The 15,683-nt window shown below is 48.5% G+C and overlaps 26 non-coding genes across 26 annotated transcripts; 13 read left to right on the top strand and 13 right to left on the bottom strand.

Moving 5' to 3' along the window:
- The first annotated feature begins 105 nt into the window (after positions 1–105).
- Trnap-ugg (transfer RNA proline (anticodon UGG)) lies at positions 106–177 on the top strand. The gene has a single exon. It is a non-coding gene; the product is annotated as a tRNA-Pro (tRNA).
- A 506-nt stretch (positions 178–683) lies between these two features.
- Positions 684–755, bottom strand: Trnaq-uug (transfer RNA glutamine (anticodon UUG)). The gene has a single exon. It is a non-coding gene; the product is annotated as a tRNA-Gln (tRNA).
- A 557-nt stretch (positions 756–1,312) lies between these two features.
- On the top strand, positions 1,313–1,384 carry Trnap-ugg (transfer RNA proline (anticodon UGG)). Its single transcript has one exon. It is a non-coding gene; the product is annotated as a tRNA-Pro (tRNA).
- Positions 1,385–1,886: 502 nt separating this feature from the next.
- Positions 1,887–1,962, bottom strand: Trnaq-uug (transfer RNA glutamine (anticodon UUG)). The gene has a single exon. It is a non-coding gene; the product is annotated as a tRNA-Gln (tRNA).
- Positions 1,963–2,519: 557 nt separating this feature from the next.
- Trnap-ugg (transfer RNA proline (anticodon UGG)) lies at positions 2,520–2,591 on the top strand. The gene has a single exon. It is a non-coding gene; the product is annotated as a tRNA-Pro (tRNA).
- Positions 2,592–3,097: 506 nt separating this feature from the next.
- Positions 3,098–3,169, bottom strand: Trnaq-uug (transfer RNA glutamine (anticodon UUG)). Its single transcript has one exon. It is a non-coding gene; the product is annotated as a tRNA-Gln (tRNA).
- A 557-nt stretch (positions 3,170–3,726) lies between these two features.
- On the top strand, positions 3,727–3,798 carry Trnap-ugg (transfer RNA proline (anticodon UGG)). The gene has a single exon. It is a non-coding gene; the product is annotated as a tRNA-Pro (tRNA).
- A 506-nt stretch (positions 3,799–4,304) lies between these two features.
- On the bottom strand, positions 4,305–4,376 carry Trnaq-uug (transfer RNA glutamine (anticodon UUG)). The gene has a single exon. It is a non-coding gene; the product is annotated as a tRNA-Gln (tRNA).
- A 557-nt stretch (positions 4,377–4,933) lies between these two features.
- On the top strand, positions 4,934–5,005 carry Trnap-ugg (transfer RNA proline (anticodon UGG)). Its single transcript has one exon. It is a non-coding gene; the product is annotated as a tRNA-Pro (tRNA).
- A 502-nt stretch (positions 5,006–5,507) lies between these two features.
- Trnaq-uug (transfer RNA glutamine (anticodon UUG)) lies at positions 5,508–5,583 on the bottom strand. Its single transcript has one exon. It is a non-coding gene; the product is annotated as a tRNA-Gln (tRNA).
- Positions 5,584–6,140: 557 nt separating this feature from the next.
- Positions 6,141–6,212, top strand: Trnap-ugg (transfer RNA proline (anticodon UGG)). The gene has a single exon. It is a non-coding gene; the product is annotated as a tRNA-Pro (tRNA).
- Positions 6,213–6,718: 506 nt separating this feature from the next.
- Positions 6,719–6,790, bottom strand: Trnaq-uug (transfer RNA glutamine (anticodon UUG)). Its single transcript has one exon. It is a non-coding gene; the product is annotated as a tRNA-Gln (tRNA).
- A 557-nt stretch (positions 6,791–7,347) lies between these two features.
- Positions 7,348–7,419, top strand: Trnap-ugg (transfer RNA proline (anticodon UGG)). Its single transcript has one exon. It is a non-coding gene; the product is annotated as a tRNA-Pro (tRNA).
- Positions 7,420–7,921: 502 nt separating this feature from the next.
- Positions 7,922–7,997, bottom strand: Trnaq-uug (transfer RNA glutamine (anticodon UUG)). Its single transcript has one exon. It is a non-coding gene; the product is annotated as a tRNA-Gln (tRNA).
- Positions 7,998–8,554: 557 nt separating this feature from the next.
- On the top strand, positions 8,555–8,626 carry Trnap-ugg (transfer RNA proline (anticodon UGG)). The gene has a single exon. It is a non-coding gene; the product is annotated as a tRNA-Pro (tRNA).
- Positions 8,627–9,132: 506 nt separating this feature from the next.
- Trnaq-uug (transfer RNA glutamine (anticodon UUG)) lies at positions 9,133–9,204 on the bottom strand. Its single transcript has one exon. It is a non-coding gene; the product is annotated as a tRNA-Gln (tRNA).
- Positions 9,205–9,761: 557 nt separating this feature from the next.
- Trnap-ugg (transfer RNA proline (anticodon UGG)) lies at positions 9,762–9,833 on the top strand. The gene has a single exon. It is a non-coding gene; the product is annotated as a tRNA-Pro (tRNA).
- A 506-nt stretch (positions 9,834–10,339) lies between these two features.
- On the bottom strand, positions 10,340–10,411 carry Trnaq-uug (transfer RNA glutamine (anticodon UUG)). Its single transcript has one exon. It is a non-coding gene; the product is annotated as a tRNA-Gln (tRNA).
- A 557-nt stretch (positions 10,412–10,968) lies between these two features.
- Positions 10,969–11,040, top strand: Trnap-ugg (transfer RNA proline (anticodon UGG)). Its single transcript has one exon. It is a non-coding gene; the product is annotated as a tRNA-Pro (tRNA).
- Positions 11,041–11,546: 506 nt separating this feature from the next.
- Positions 11,547–11,618, bottom strand: Trnaq-uug (transfer RNA glutamine (anticodon UUG)). The gene has a single exon. It is a non-coding gene; the product is annotated as a tRNA-Gln (tRNA).
- Positions 11,619–12,175: 557 nt separating this feature from the next.
- Positions 12,176–12,247, top strand: Trnap-ugg (transfer RNA proline (anticodon UGG)). Its single transcript has one exon. It is a non-coding gene; the product is annotated as a tRNA-Pro (tRNA).
- A 506-nt stretch (positions 12,248–12,753) lies between these two features.
- On the bottom strand, positions 12,754–12,825 carry Trnaq-uug (transfer RNA glutamine (anticodon UUG)). The gene has a single exon. It is a non-coding gene; the product is annotated as a tRNA-Gln (tRNA).
- Positions 12,826–13,382: 557 nt separating this feature from the next.
- Trnap-ugg (transfer RNA proline (anticodon UGG)) lies at positions 13,383–13,454 on the top strand. The gene has a single exon. It is a non-coding gene; the product is annotated as a tRNA-Pro (tRNA).
- A 506-nt stretch (positions 13,455–13,960) lies between these two features.
- Trnaq-uug (transfer RNA glutamine (anticodon UUG)) lies at positions 13,961–14,032 on the bottom strand. The gene has a single exon. It is a non-coding gene; the product is annotated as a tRNA-Gln (tRNA).
- Positions 14,033–14,589: 557 nt separating this feature from the next.
- Trnap-ugg (transfer RNA proline (anticodon UGG)) lies at positions 14,590–14,661 on the top strand. The gene has a single exon. It is a non-coding gene; the product is annotated as a tRNA-Pro (tRNA).
- Positions 14,662–15,167: 506 nt separating this feature from the next.
- Trnaq-uug (transfer RNA glutamine (anticodon UUG)) lies at positions 15,168–15,239 on the bottom strand. Its single transcript has one exon. It is a non-coding gene; the product is annotated as a tRNA-Gln (tRNA).
- Between the last annotated feature and the right edge of the window lie 444 nt (positions 15,240–15,683).

The following is a 15,683-nucleotide window of genomic DNA, read 5'->3' as shown; positions in this document are numbered from 1 at the left end:
CGGATTAAGAAAGCTCTTTGAGAATATGGTCCAGATTGTATGCTGCAACTAGCAAGTGCGGCAAGATGTCAGTAGGTGGCGGGGTGCAGACGTGCTTCCTTGTGCGGCCTGTTGGTCTAGGGGTATGATTCCTGCTTTGGGTGCAGGAGGTCCCGGGTTCAAATCCCGGACAGGCCCTACTTTTCACTTTCGCGACAACCAAACACTACGTTAAACTTGCGAGTCTCTGAAAGTAAGCCACGCAACAGGACAAACTGCATGTGGGCCACCGGCCCAAGAGACTGGCAAGTGCGTCATGTGGAAAGCAATCTACGTGGCAGGATTAAGCCGTCTTCGCTCACTTATATCTATACGTAAAGACTGGCACGTACAGCGATTCTATTCGTTTCCCAGGAACTAGTACATCGCATGCACGTTTGTTAAATGCATGCGCATGCAGCACCCAAAACGGAGAGATGTCTTTCCTGCTGGGAGAAACAGCTGAGGGCGTCTTCTCGCAGTTGAACCCCTTTCGTTCCGTTATTAATCCTAGTATCAAAAGCATAAGCATTTGGAGCGTTCCCCATTCACGTGTGGACTGCTATTAACAATTTGCGTTACATGATCCTAGCTAAAATTCTGCATATACAATTCCAACTACCGGCTCGTACACATTTCTAGAAACGAGCGCAAAACACAGCGTCAGGTTCCACCGAGACTCGAACTCGGATCGCTGGATTCAAAGTCCAGAGTGCTAACCATTACACCATGGAACCGGATGCCTGTAGCGGTCTTCAATTCAGTAGCATCATGTCATTAAGCCGATGAGATGCGATGTTATTTCATGTAGCGTCCTCAGGAAGTGTTTGCGTGGCAAATGAAGCAACCAGGTAGGCTGAAAGTGGAAGGTGCACCTTCGAATGTAGCAAGAATTCTTGCCAGTATTCGTACATCAAGTGATGTCGAAGGCTCAGGTAATCAAAATCGCGCAACGGCCACTTTCGTATGGTGCATGCATTGTGCTGGAAGCAGCCTAGCTATGGAAACAGCTATGGACACAGAGTACTGGCGAAAACTGCGTGCTGACACAGAACGCTACGTAGTGGGCGGATAGTGCGTGACACGATAACATTTGCACTTCACACGGTCGAAATACTGACACACAACTCTAGCAGCTCTTTGAGCATTCACATACACTGGTGTTCAGCACAGCTCATGTTGTGGGTGTCGGATTAAGAAAGCTCTTTGAGAATATGGTCCAGATTGTATGCTGCAACTAGCAAGTGCGGCAAGATGTCAGTAGGTGGCGGGGTGCAGACGTGCTTCCTTGTGCGGCCTGTTGGTCTAGGGGTATGATTCCTGCTTTGGGTGCAGGAGGTCCCGGGTTCAAATCCCGGACAGGCCCTACTTTTCACTTTCGCGACAACCAAACACTACGTTAAACTTGCGAGTCTCTGAAAGTAAGCCACGCAACAGGACAAACTGCATGTGGGCCACCGGCCCAAGAGACTGGCAAGTGCGTCATGTGGAAAGCAATCTACGTGGCAGGATTAAGCCGTCTTCGCTCACTTATATCTATACGTAAAGACTGGCACGTACAGCGATTCTATTCGTTTCCCAGGAACTAGTACATCGCATGCACGTTTGTTAAATGCATGCGCATGCAGCACCCAAAACGGAGAGATGTCTTTCCTGCTGGGAGAAACAGCTGAGGGCGTCTTCTCGCAGTTGAACCCCTTTCGTTCCGTTATTAATCCTAGTATCAAAAGCATAAGCATTTGGAGCGTTCCCCATTCACGTGTGGACTGCTATTAACAATTTGCGTTACATGATCCTAGCTAAAATTCTGCATATACAATTCCAACTACCGGCTCGTACACATTTCTAGAAACGAGCGCAAAACACAGCGTCACGTTCCACCGAGACTCGAACTCGGATCGCTGGATTCAAAGTCCAGAGTGCTAACCATTACACCATGGAACCGGATGCCTGTAGCGGTCTTCAATTCAGTAGCATCATGTCATTAAGCCGATGAGATGCGGTGTTATTTCATGTAGCGTCCTCAGGAAGAGTTTGCGTGGCAAATGAAGCAACCAGGTAGGCTGAAAGTGGAAGGTGCACCTTCGAATGTAGCAAGAATTCTTGCCAGTATTCGTACATCAAGTGATGTCGAAGGCTCAGGTAATCAAAATCGCGCAACGGCCACTTTCGTATGGTGCATGCATTGTGCTGGAAGCAGCCTAGCTATGGAAACAGCTATGGACACAGAGTACTGGCGAAAACTGCGTGCTGACACAGAACGCTACGTAGTGGGCGGATAGTGCGTGACACGATAACATTTGCACTTCACACGGTCGAAATACTGACACACAACTCTAGCAGCTCTTTGAGCATTCACATACACTGGTGTTCAGCACAGCTCATGTTGTGGGTGTCGGATTAAGAAAGCTCTTTGAGAATATGGTCCAGATTGTATGCTGCAACTAGCAAGTGCGGCAAGATGTCAGTAGGTGGCGGGGTGCAGACGTGCTTCCTTGTGCGGCCTGTTGGTCTAGGGGTATGATTCCTGCTTTGGGTGCAGGAGGTCCCGGGTTCAAATCCCGGACAGGCCCTACTTTTCACTTTCGCGACAACCAAACACTACGTTAAACTTGCGAGTCTCTGAAAGTAAGCCACGCAACAGGACAAACTGCATGTGGGCCACCGGCCCAAGAGACTGGCAAGTGCGTCATGTGGAAAGCAATCTACGTGGCAGGATTAAGCCGTCTTCGCTCACTTATATCTATACGTAAAGACTGGCACGTACAGCGATTCTATTCGTTTCCCAGGAACTAGTACATCGCATGCACGTTTGTTAAATGCATGCGCATGCAGCACCCAAAACGGAGAGATGTCTTTCCTGCTGGGAGAAACAGCTGAGGGCGTCTTCTCGCAGTTGAACCCCTTTCGTTCCGTTATTAATCCTAGTATCAAAAGCATAAGCATTTGGAGCGTTCCCCATTCACGTGTGGACTGCTATTAACAATTTGCGTTACATGATCCTAGCTAAAATTCTGCATATACAATTCCAACTACCGGCTCGTACACATTTCTAGAAACGAGCGCAAAACACAGCGTCAGGTTCCACCGAGACTCGAACTCGGATCGCTGGATTCAAAGTCCAGAGTGCTAACCATTACACCATGGAACCGGATGCCTGTAGCGGTCTTCAATTCAGTAGCATCATGTCATTAAGCCGATGAGATGCGATGTTATTTCATGTAGCGTCCTCAGGAAGTGTTTGCGTGGCAAATGAAGCAACCAGGTAGGCTGAAAGTGGAAGGTGCACCTTCGAATGTAGCAAGAATTCTTGCCAGTATTCGTACATCAAGTGATGTCGAAGGCTCAGGTAATCAAAATCGCGCAACGGCCACTTTCGTATGGTGCATGCATTGTGCTGGAAGCAGCCTAGCTATGGAAACAGCTATGGACACAGAGTACTGGCGAAAACTGCGTGCTGACACAGAACGCTACGTAGTGGGCGGATAGTGCGTGACACGATAACATTTGCACTTCACACGGTCGAAATACTGACACACAACTCTAGCAGCTCTTTGAGCATTCACATACACTGGTGTTCAGCACAGCTCATGTTGTGGGTGTCGGATTAAGAAAGCTCTTTGAGAATATGGTCCAGATTGTATGCTGCAACTAGCAAGTGCGGCAAGATGTCAGTAGGTGGCGGGGTGCAGACGTGCTTCCTTGTGCGGCCTGTTGGTCTAGGGGTATGATTCCTGCTTTGGGTGCAGGAGGTCCCGGGTTCAAATCCCGGACAGGCCCTACTTTTCACTTTCGCGACAACCAAACACTACGTTAAACTTGCGAGTCTCTGAAAGTAAGCCACGCAACAGGACAAACTGCATGTGGGCCACCGGCCCAAGAGACTGGCAAGTGCGTCATGTGGAAAGCAATCTACGTGGCAGGATTAAGCCGTCTTCGCTCACTTATATCTATACGTAAAGACTGGCACGTACAGCGATTCTATTCGTTTCCCAGGAACTAGTACATCGCATGCACGTTTGTTAAATGCATGCGCATGCAGCACCCAAAACGGAGAGATGTCTTTCCTGCTGGGAGAAACAGCTGAGGGCGTCTTCTCGCAGTTGAACCCCTTTCGTTCCGTTATTAATCCTAGTATCAAAAGCATAAGCATTTGGAGCGTTCCCCATTCACGTGTGGACTGCTATTAACAATTTGCGTTACATGATCCTAGCTAAAATTCTGCATATACAATTCCAACTACCGGCTCGTACACATTTCTAGAAACGAGCGCAAAACACAGCGTCAGGTTCCACCGAGACTCGAACTCGGATCGCTGGATTCAAAGTCCAGAGTGCTAACCATTACACCATGGAACCGGATGCCTGTAGCGGTCTTCAATTCAGTAGCATCATGTCATTAAGCCGATGAGATGCGATGTTATTTCATGTAGCGTCCTCAGGAAGTGTTTGCGTGGCAAATGAAGCAACCAGGTAGGCTGAAAGTGGAAGGTGCACCTTCGAATGTAGCAAGAATTCTTGCCAGTATTCGTACATCAAGTGATGTCGAAGGCTCAGGTAATCAAAATCGCGCAACGGCCACTTTCGTATGGTGCATGCATTGTGCTGGAAGCAGCCTAGCTATGGAAACAGCTATGGACACAGAGTACTGGCGAAAACTGCGTGCTGACACAGAACGCTACGTAGTGGGCGGATAGTGCGTGACACGATAACATTTGCACTTCACACGGTCGAAATACTGACACACAACTCTAGCAGCTCTTTGAGCATTCACATACACTGGTGTTCAGCACAGCTCATGTTGTGGGTGTCGGATTAAGAAAGCTCTTTGAGAATATGGTCCAGATTGTATGCTGCAACTAGCAAGTGCGGCAAGATGTCAGTAGATGGCGGGGTGCAGACGAGCTTCCTTGTGCGGCCTGTTGGTCTAGGGGTATGATTCCTGCTTTGGGTGCAGGAGGTCCCGGGTTCAAATCCCGGACAGGCCCTACTTTTCACTTTCGCGACAACCAAACACTACGTTAAACTTGCGAGTCTCTGAAAGTAAGCCACGCAACAGGACAAACTGCATGTGGGCCACCGGCCCAAGAGACTGGCAAGTGCGTCATGTGGAAAGCAATCTACGTGGCAGGATTAAGCCGTCTTCGCTCACTTATATCTATACGTAAAGACTGGCACGTACAGCGATTCTATTCGTTTCCCAGGAACTAGTACATCGCATGCACGTTTGTTAAATGCATGCGCATGCAGCACCCAAAACGGAGAGATGTCTTTCCTGCTGGGAGAAACAGCTGAGGGCGTCTTCTCGCAGTTGAACCCCTTTCGTTCCGTTATTAATCCTAGTATCAAAAGCATAAGCATTTGGAGCGTTCCCCATTCACGTGTGGACTGCTATTAACAATTTGCGTTACATGATCCTAGCTAAAATTCTGCATATACAATTCCAACTACCGGCTCGTACACATTTCTAGAAACGAGCGCAAAACACAGCGTCACGTTCCACCGAGACTCGAACTCGGATCGCTGGATTCAAAGTCCAGAGTGCTAACCATTACACCATGGAACCGGATGCCTGTAGCGGTCTTCAATTCAGTAGCATCATGTCATTAAGCCGATGAGATGCGGTGTTATTTCATGTAGCGTCCTCAGGAAGAGTTTGCGTGGCAAATGAAGCAACCAGGTAGGCTGAAAGTGGAAGGTGCACCTTCGAATGTAGCAAGAATTCTTGCCAGTATTCGTACATCAAGTGATGTCGAAGGCTCAGGTAATCAAAATCGCGCAACGGCCACTTTCGTATGGTGCATGCATTGTGCTGGAAGCAGCCTAGCTATGGAAACAGCTATGGACACAGAGTACTGGCGAAAACTGCGTGCTGACACAGAACGCTACGTAGTGGGCGGATAGTGCGTGACACGATAACATTTGCACTTCACACGGTCGAAATACTGACATACAACTCTAGCAGCTCTTTGAGCATTCACATACACTGGTGTTCAGCACAGCTCATGTTGTGGGTGTCGGATTAAGAAAGCTCTTTGAGAATATGGTCCAGATTGTATGCTGCAACTAGCAAGTGCGGCAAGATGTCAGTAGGTGGCGGGGTGCAGACGTGCTTCCTTGTGCGGCCTGTTGGTCTAGGGGTATGATTCCTGCTTTGGGTGCAGGAGGTCCCGGGTTCAAATCCCGGACAGGCCCTACTTCTCACTTTCGCGACAACCAAACACTACGTTAAACTTGCGAGTCTCTGAAAGTAAGCCACGCAACAGGACAAACTGCATGTGGGCCACCGGCCCAAGAGACTGGCAAGTGCGTCATGTGGAAAGCAATCTACGTGGCAGGATTAAGCCGTCTTCGCTCACTTATATCTATACGTAAAGACTGGCACGTACAGCGATTCTATTCGTTTCCCAGGAACTAGTACATCGCATGCACGTTTGTTAAATGCATGCGCATGCAGCACCCAAAACGGAGAGATGTCTTTCCTGCTGGGAGAAACAGCTGAGGGCGTCTTCTCGCAGTTGAACCCCTTTCGTTCCGTTATTAATCCTAGTATCAAAAGCATAAGCATTTGGAGCGTTCCCCATTCACGTGTGGACTGCTATTAACAATTTGCGTTACATGATCCTAGCTAAAATTCTGCATATACAATTCCAACTACCGGCTCGTACACATTTCTAGAAACGAGCGCAAAACACAGCGTCAGGTTCCACCGAGACTCGAACTCGGATCGCTGGATTCAAAGTCCAGAGTGCTAACCATTACACCATGGAACCGGATGCCTGTAGCGGTCTTCAATTCAGTAGCATCATGTCATTAAGCCGATGAGATGCGATGTTATTTCATGTAGCGTCCTCAGGAAGTGTTTGCGTGGCAAATGAAGCAACCAGGTAGGCTGAAAGTGGAAGGTGCACCTTCGAATGTAGCAAGAATTCTTGCCAGTATTCGTACATCAAGTGATGTCGAAGGCTCAGGTAATCAAAATCGCGCAACGGCCACTTTCGTATGGTGCATGCATTGTGCTGGAAGCAGCCTAGCTATGGAAACAGCTATGGACACAGAGTACTGGCGAAAACTGCGTGCTGACACAGAACGCTACGTAGTGGGCGGATAGTGCGTGACACGATAACATTTGCACTTCACACGGTCGAAATACTGACACACAACTCTAGCAGCTCTTTGAGCATTCACATACACTGGTGTTCAGCACAGCTCATGTTGTGGGTGTCGGATTAAGAAAGCTCTTTGAGAATATGGTCCAGATTGTATGCTGCAACTAGCAAGTGCGGCAAGATGTCAGTAGGTGGCGGGGTGCAGACGTGCTTCCTTGTGCGGCCTGTTGGTCTAGGGGTATGATTCCTGCTTTGGGTGCAGGAGGTCCCGGGTTCAAATCCCGGACAGGCCCTACTTTTCACTTTCGCGACAACCAAACACTACGTTAAACTTGCGAGTCTCTGAAAGTAAGCCACGCAACAGGACAAACTGCATGTGGGCCACCGGCCCAAGAGACTGGCAAGTGCGTCATGTGGAAAGCAATCTACGTGGCAGGATTAAGCCGTCTTCGCTCACTTATATCTATACGTAAAGACTGGCACGTACAGCGATTCTATTCGTTTCCCAGGAACTAGTACATCGCATGCACGTTTGTTAAATGCATGCGCATGCAGCACCCAAAACGGAGAGATGTCTTTCCTGCTGGGAGAAACAGCTGAGGGCGTCTTCTCGCAGTTGAACCCCTTTCGTTCCGTTATTGATCCTAGTATCAAAAGCATAAGCATTTGGAGCGTTCCCCATTCACGTGTGGACTGCTATTAACAATTTGCGTTACATGATCCTAGCTAAAATTCTGCATATACAATTCCAACTACCGGCTCGTACACATTTCTAGAAACGAGCGCAAAACACAGCGTCACGTTCCACCGAGACTCGAACTCGGATCGCTGGATTCAAAGTCCAGAGTGCTAACCATTACACCATGGAACCGGATGCCTGTAGCGGTCTTCAATTCAGTAGCATCATGTCATTAAGCCGATGAGATGCGATGTTATTTCATGTAGCGTCCTCAGGAAGAGTTTGCGTGGCAAATGAAGCAACCAGGTAGGCTGAAAGTGGAAGGTGCACCTTCGAATGTAGCAAGAATTCTTGCCAGTATTCGTACATCAAGTGATGTCGAAGGCTCAGGTAATCAAAATCGCGCAACGGCCACTTTCGTATGGTGCATGCATTGTGCTGGAAGCAGCCTAGCTATGGAAACAGCTATGGACACAGAGTACTGGCGAAAACTGCGTGCTGACACAGAACGCTACGTAGTGGGCGGATAGTGCGTGACACGATAACATTTGCACTTCACACGGTCGAAATACTGACACACAACTCTAGCAGCTCTTTGAGCATTCACATACACTGGTGTTCAGCACAGCTCATGTTGTGGGTGTCGGATTAAGAAAGCTCTTTGAGAATATGGTCCAGATTGTATGCTGCAACTAGCAAGTGCGGCAAGATGTCAGTAGGTGGCGGGGTGCAGACGTGCTTCCTTGTGCGGCCTGTTGGTCTAGGGGTATGATTCCTGCTTTGGGTGCAGGAGGTCCCGGGTTCAAATCCCGGACAGGCCCTACTTCTCACTTTCGCGACAACCAAACACTACGTTAAACTTGCGAGTCTCTGAAAGTAAGCCACGCAACAGGACAAACTGCATGTGGGCCACCGGCCCAAGAGACTGGCAAGTGCGTCATGTGGAAAGCAATCTACGTGGCAGGATTAAGCCGTCTTCGCTCACTTATATCTATACGTAAAGACTGGCACGTACAGCGATTCTATTCGTTTCCCAGGAACTAGTACATCGCATGCACGTTTGTTAAATGCATGCGCATGCAGCACCCAAAACGGAGAGATGTCTTTCCTGCTGGGAGAAACAGCTGAGGGCGTCTTCTCGCAGTTGAACCCCTTTCGTTCCGTTATTAATCCTAGTATCAAAAGCATAAGCATTTGGAGCGTTCCCCATTCACGTGTGGACTGCTATTAACAATTTGCGTTACATGATCCTAGCTAAAATTCTGCATATACAATTCCAACTACCGGCTCGTACACATTTCTAGAAACGAGCGCAAAACACAGCGTCAGGTTCCACCGAGACTCGAACTCGGATCGCTGGATTCAAAGTCCAGAGTGCTAACCATTACACCATGGAACCGGATGCCTGTAGCGGTCTTCAATTCAGTAGCATCATGTCATTAAGCCGATGAGATGCGATGTTATTTCATGTAGCGTCCTCAGGAAGTGTTTGCGTGGCAAATGAAGCAACCAGGTAGGCTGAAAGTGGAAGGTGCACCTTCGAATGTAGCAAGAATTCTTGCCAGTATTCGTACATCAAGTGATGTCGAAGGCTCAGGTAATCAAAATCGCGCAACGGCCACTTTCGTATGGTGCATGCATTGTGCTGGAAGCAGCCTAGCTATGGAAACAGCTATGGACACAGAGTACTGGCGAAAACTGCGTGCTGACACAGAACGCTACGTAGTGGGCGGATAGTGCGTGACACGATAACATTTGCACTTCACACGGTCGAAATACTGACACACAACTCTAGCAGCTCTTTGAGCATTCACATACACTGGTGTTCAGCACAGCTCATGTTGTGGGTGTCGGATTAAGAAAGCTCTTTGAGAATATGGTCCAGATTGTATGCTGCAACTAGCAAGTGCGGCAAGATGTCAGTAGGTGGCGGGGTGCAGACGTGCTTCCTTGTGCGGCCTGTTGGTCTAGGGGTATGATTCCTGCTTTGGGTGCAGGAGGTCCCGGGTTCAAATCCCGGACAGGCCCTACTTTTCACTTTCGCGACAACCAAACACTACGTTAAACTTGCGAGTCTCTGAAAGTAAGCCACGCAACAGGACAAACTGCATGTGGGCCACCGGCCCAAGAGACTGGCAAGTGCGTCATGTGGAAAGCAATCTACGTGGCAGGATTAAGCCGTCTTCGCTCACTTATATCTATACGTAAAGACTGGCACGTACAGCGATTCTATTCGTTTCCCAGGAACTAGTACATCGCATGCACGTTTGTTAAATGCATGCGCATGCAGCACCCAAAACGGAGAGATGTCTTTCCTGCTGGGAGAAACAGCTGAGGGCGTCTTCTCGCAGTTGAACCCCTTTCGTTCCGTTATTAATCCTAGTATCAAAAGCATAAGCATTTGGAGCGTTCCCCATTCACGTGTGGACTGCTATTAACAATTTGCGTTACATGATCCTAGCTAAAATTCTGCATATACAATTCCAACTACCGGCTCGTACACATTTCTAGAAACGAGCGCAAAACACAGCGTCAGGTTCCACCGAGACTCGAACTCGGATCGCTGGATTCAAAGTCCAGAGTGCTAACCATTACACCATGGAACCGGATGCCTGTAGCGGTCTTCAATTCAGTAGCATCATGTCATTAAGCCGATGAGATGCGATGTTATTTCATGTAGCGTCCTCAGGAAGTGTTTGCGTGGCAAATGAAGCAACCAGGTAGGCTGAAAGTGGAAGGTGCACCTTCGAATGTAGCAAGAATTCTTGCCAGTATTCGTACATCAAGTGATGTCGAAGGCTCAGGTAATCAAAATCGCGCAACGGCCACTTTCGTATGGTGCATGCATTGTGCTGGAAGCAGCCTAGCTATGGAAACAGCTATGGACACAGAGTACTGGCGAAAACTGCGTGCTGACACAGAACGCTACGTAGTGGGCGGATAGTGCGTGACACGATAACATTTGCACTTCACACGGTCGAAATACTGACACACAACTCTAGCAGCTCTTTGAGCATTCACATACACTGGTGTTCAGCACAGCTCATGTTGTGGGTGTCGGATTAAGAAAGCTCTTTGAGAATATGGTCCAGATTGTATGCTGCAACTAGCAAGTGCGGCAAGATGTCAGTAGGTGGCGGGGTGCAGACGTGCTTCCTTGTGCGGCCTGTTGGTCTAGGGGTATGATTCCTGCTTTGGGTGCAGGAGGTCCCGGGTTCAAATCCCGGACAGGCCCTACTTTTCACTTTCGCGACAACCAAACACTACGTTAAACTTGCGAGTCTCTGAAAGTAAGCCACGCAACAGGACAAACTGCATGTGGGCCACCGGCCCAAGAGACTGGCAAGTGCGTCATGTGGAAAGCAATCTACGTGGCAGGATTAAGCCGTCTTCGCTCACTTATATCTATACGTAAAGACTGGCACGTACAGCGATTCTATTCGTTTCCCAGGAACTAGTACATCGCATGCACGTTTGTTAAATGCATGCGCATGCAGCACCCAAAACGGAGAGATGTCTTTCCTGCTGGGAGAAACAGCTGAGGGCGTCTTCTCGCAGTTGAACCCCTTTCGTTCCGTTATTAATCCTAGTATCAAAAGCATAAGCATTTGGAGCGTTCCCCATTCACGTGTGGACTGCTATTAACAATTTGCGTTACATGATCCTAGCTAAAATTCTGCATATACAATTCCAACTACCGGCTCGTACACATTTCTAGAAACGAGCGCAAAACACAGCGTCAGGTTCCACCGAGACTCGAACTCGGATCGCTGGATTCAAAGTCCAGAGTGCTAACCATTACACCATGGAACCGGATGCCTGTAGCGGTCTTCAATTCAGTAGCATCATGTCATTAAGCCGATGAGATGCGATGTTATTTCATGTAGCGTCCTCAGGAAGTGTTTGCGTGGCAAATGAAGCAACCAGGTAGGCTGAAAGTGGAAGGTGCACCTTCGAATGTAGCAAGAATTCTTGCCAGTATTCGTACATCAAGTGATGTCGAAGGCTCAGGTAATCAAAATCGCGCAACGGCCACTTTCGTATGGTGCATGCATTGTGCTGGAAGCAGCCTAGCTATGGAAACAGCTATGGACACAGAGTACTGGCGAAAACTGCGTGCTGACACAGAACGCTACGTAGTGGGCGGATAGTGCGTGACACGATAACATTTGCACTTCACACGGTCGAAATACTGACACACAACTCTAGCAGCTCTTTGAGCATTCACATACACTGGTGTTCAGCACAGCTCATGTTGTGGGTGTCGGATTAAGAAAGCTCTTTGAGAATATGGTCCAGATTGTATGCTGCAACTAGCAAGTGCGGCAAGATGTCAGTAGATGGCGGGGTGCAGACGAGCTTCCTTGTGCGGCCTGTTGGTCTAGGGGTATGATTCCTGCTTTGGGTGCAGGAGGTCCCGGGTTCAAATCCCGGACAGGCCCTACTTTTCACTTTCGCGACAACCAAACACTACGTTAAACTTGCGAGTCTCTGAAAGTAAGCCACGCAACAGGACAAACTGCATGTGGGCCACCGGCCCAAGAGACTGGCAAGTGCGTCATGTGGAATGCAATCTACGTGGCAGGATTAAGCCGTCTTCGCTCACTTATATCTATACGTAAAGACTGGCACGTACAGCGATTCTATTCGTTTCCCAGGAACTAGTACATCGCATGCACGTTTGTTAAATGCATGCGCATGCAGCACCCAAAACGGAGAGATGTCTTTCCTGCTGGGAGAAACAGCTGAGGGCGTCTTCTCGCAGTTGAACCCCTTTCGTTCCGTTATTAATCCTAGTATCAAAAGCATAAGCATTTGGAGCGTTCCCCATTCACGTGTGGACTGCTATTAACAATTTGCGTTACATGATCCTAGCTAAAATTCTGCATATACAATTCCAACTACCGGCTCGTACACATTTCTAGAAACGAGCGCAAAACACAGCGTCAGGTTCCACCGAGACTCGAACTCGGATCGCTGGATTCAAAGTCCAGAGTGCTAACCATTACACCATGGAACCGGATGCCTGTAGCGGTCTTCAATTCAGTAGCATCATGTCATTAAGCCGATGAGATGCGATGTTATTTCATGTAGCGTCCTCAGGAAGTGTTTGCGTGGCAAATGAAGCAACCAGGTAGGCTGAAAGTGGAAGGTGCACCTTCGAATGTAGCAAGAATTCTTGCCAGTATTCGTACATCAAGTGATGTCGAAGGCTCAGGTAATCAAAATCGCGCAACGGCCACTTTCGTATGGTGCATGCATTGTGCTGGAAGCAGCCTAGCTATGGAAACAGCTATGGACACAGAGTACTGGCGAAAACTGCGTGCTGACACAGAACGCTACGTAGTGGGCGGATAGTGCGTGACACGATAACATTTGCACTTCACACGGTCGAAATACTGACACACAACTCTAGCAGCTCTTTGAGCATTCACATACACTGGTGTTCAGCACAGCTCATGTTGTGGGTGTCGGATTAAGAAAGCTCTTTGAGAATATGGTCCAGATTGTATGCTGCAACTAGCAAGTGCGGCAAGATGTCAGTAGGTGGCGGGGTGCAGACGTGCTTCCTTGTGCGGCCTGTTGGTCTAGGGGTATGATTCCTGCTTTGGGTGCAGGAGGTCCCGGGTTCAAATCCCGGACAGGCCCTACTTTTCACTTTCGCGACAACCAAACACTACGTTAAACTTGCGAGTCTCTGAAAGTAAGCCACGCAACAGGACAAACTGCATGTGGGCCACCGGCCCAAGAGACTGGCAAGTGCGTCATGTGGAAAGCAATCTACGTGGCAGGATTAAGCCGTCTTCGCTCACTTATATCTATACGTAAAGACTGGCACGTACAGCGATTCTATTCGTTTCCCAGGAACTAGTACATCGCATGCACGTTTGTTAAATGCATGCGCATGCAGCACCCAAAACGGAGAGATGTCTTTCCTGCTGGGAGAAACAGCTGAGGGCGTCTTCTCGCAGTTGAACCCCTTTCGTTCCGTTATTAATCCTAGTATCAAAAGCATAAGCATTTGGAGCGTTCCCCATTCACGTGTGGACTGCTATTAACAATTTGCGTTACATGATCCTAGCTAAAATTCTGCATATACAATTCCAACTACCGGCTCGTACACATTTCTAGAAACGAGCGCAAAACACAGCGTCAGGTTCCACCGAGACTCGAACTCGGATCGCTGGATTCAAAGTCCAGAGTGCTAACCATTACACCATGGAACCGGATGCCTGTAGCGGTCTTCAATTCAGTAGCATCATGTCATTAAGCCGATGAGATGCGATGTTATTTCATGTAGCGTCCTCAGGAAGTGTTTGCGTGGCAAATGAAGCAACCAGGTAGGCTGAAAGTGGAAGGTGCACCTTCGAATGTAGCAAGAATTCTTGCCAGTATTCGTACATCAAGTGATGTCGAAGGCTCAGGTAATCAAAATCGCGCAACGGCCACTTTCGTATGGTGCATGCATTGTGCTGGAAGCAGCCTAGCTATGGAAACAGCTATGGACACAGAGTACTGGCGAAAACTGCGTGCTGACACAGAACGCTACGTAGTGGGCGGATAGTGCGTGACACGATAACATTTGCACTTCACACGGTCGAAATACTGACACACAACTCTAGCAGCTCTTTGAGCATTCACATACACTGGTGTTCAGCACAGCTCATGTTGTGGGTGTCGGATTAAGAAAGCTCTTTGAGAATATGGTCCAGATTGTATGCTGCAACTAGCAAGTGCGGCAAGATGTCAGTAGATGGCGGGGTGCAGACGAGCTTCCTTGTGCGGCCTGTTGGTCTAGGGGTATGATTCCTGCTTTGGGTGCAGGAGGTCCCGGGTTCAAATCCCGGACAGGCCCTACTTTTCACTTTCGCGACAACCAAACACTACGTTAAACTTGCGAGTCTCTGAAAGTAAGCCACGCAACAGGACAAACTGCATGTGGGCCACCGGCCCAAGAGACTGGCAAGTGCGTCATGTGGAATGCAATCTACGTGGCAGGATTAAGCCGTCTTCGCTCACTTATATCTATACGTAAAGACTGGCACGTACAGCGATTCTATTCGTTTCCCAGGAACTAGTACATCGCATGCACGTTTGTTAAATGCATGCGCATGCAGCACCCAAAACGGAGAGATGTCTTTCCTGCTGGGAGAAACAGCTGAGGGCGTCTTCTCGCAGTTGAACCCCTTTCGTTCCGTTATTAATCCTAGTATCAAAAGCATAAGCATTTGGAGCGTTCCCCATTCACGTGTGGACTGCTATTAACAATTTGCGTTACATGATCCTAGCTAAAATTCTGCATATACAATTCCAACTACCGGCTCGTACACATTTCTAGAAACGAGCGCAAAACACAGCGTCAGGTTCCACCGAGACTCGAACTCGGATCGCTGGATTCAAAGTCCAGAGTGCTAACCATTACACCATGGAACCGGATGCCTGTAGCGGTCTTCAATTCAGTAGCATCATGTCATTAAGCCGATGAGATGCGATGTTATTTCATGTAGCGTCCTCAGGAAGTGTTTGCGTGGCAAATGAAGCAACCAGGTAGGCTGAAAGTGGAAGGTGCACCTTCGAATGTAGCAAGAATTCTTGCCAGTATTCGTACATCAAGTGATGTCGAAGGCTCAGGTAATCAAAATCGCGCAACGGCCACTTTCGTATGGTGCATGCATTGTGCTGGAAGCAGCCTAGCTATGGAAACAGCTATGGACACAGAGTACTGGCGAAAACTGCGTGCTGACACAGAACGCTACGTAGTGGGCGGATAGTGCGTGACACGATAACATTTGCACTTCACACGGTCGAAATACTGACACACAACTCTAGCAGCTCTTTGAGCATTCACATACACTGGTGTTCAGCACAGCTCATGTT

This window comes from Schistocerca cancellata, chromosome 2 (assembly GCF_023864275.1).
Source record: "Schistocerca cancellata isolate TAMUIC-IGC-003103 chromosome 2, iqSchCanc2.1, whole genome shotgun sequence".
In the NCBI taxonomy this organism is placed as follows: Eukaryota; Metazoa; Arthropoda; class Insecta; order Orthoptera; family Acrididae; genus Schistocerca; species Schistocerca cancellata.
Note: the sequence above shows the minus strand (reverse complement) of the source record. Positions and strands in the feature narration are given on the sequence as shown.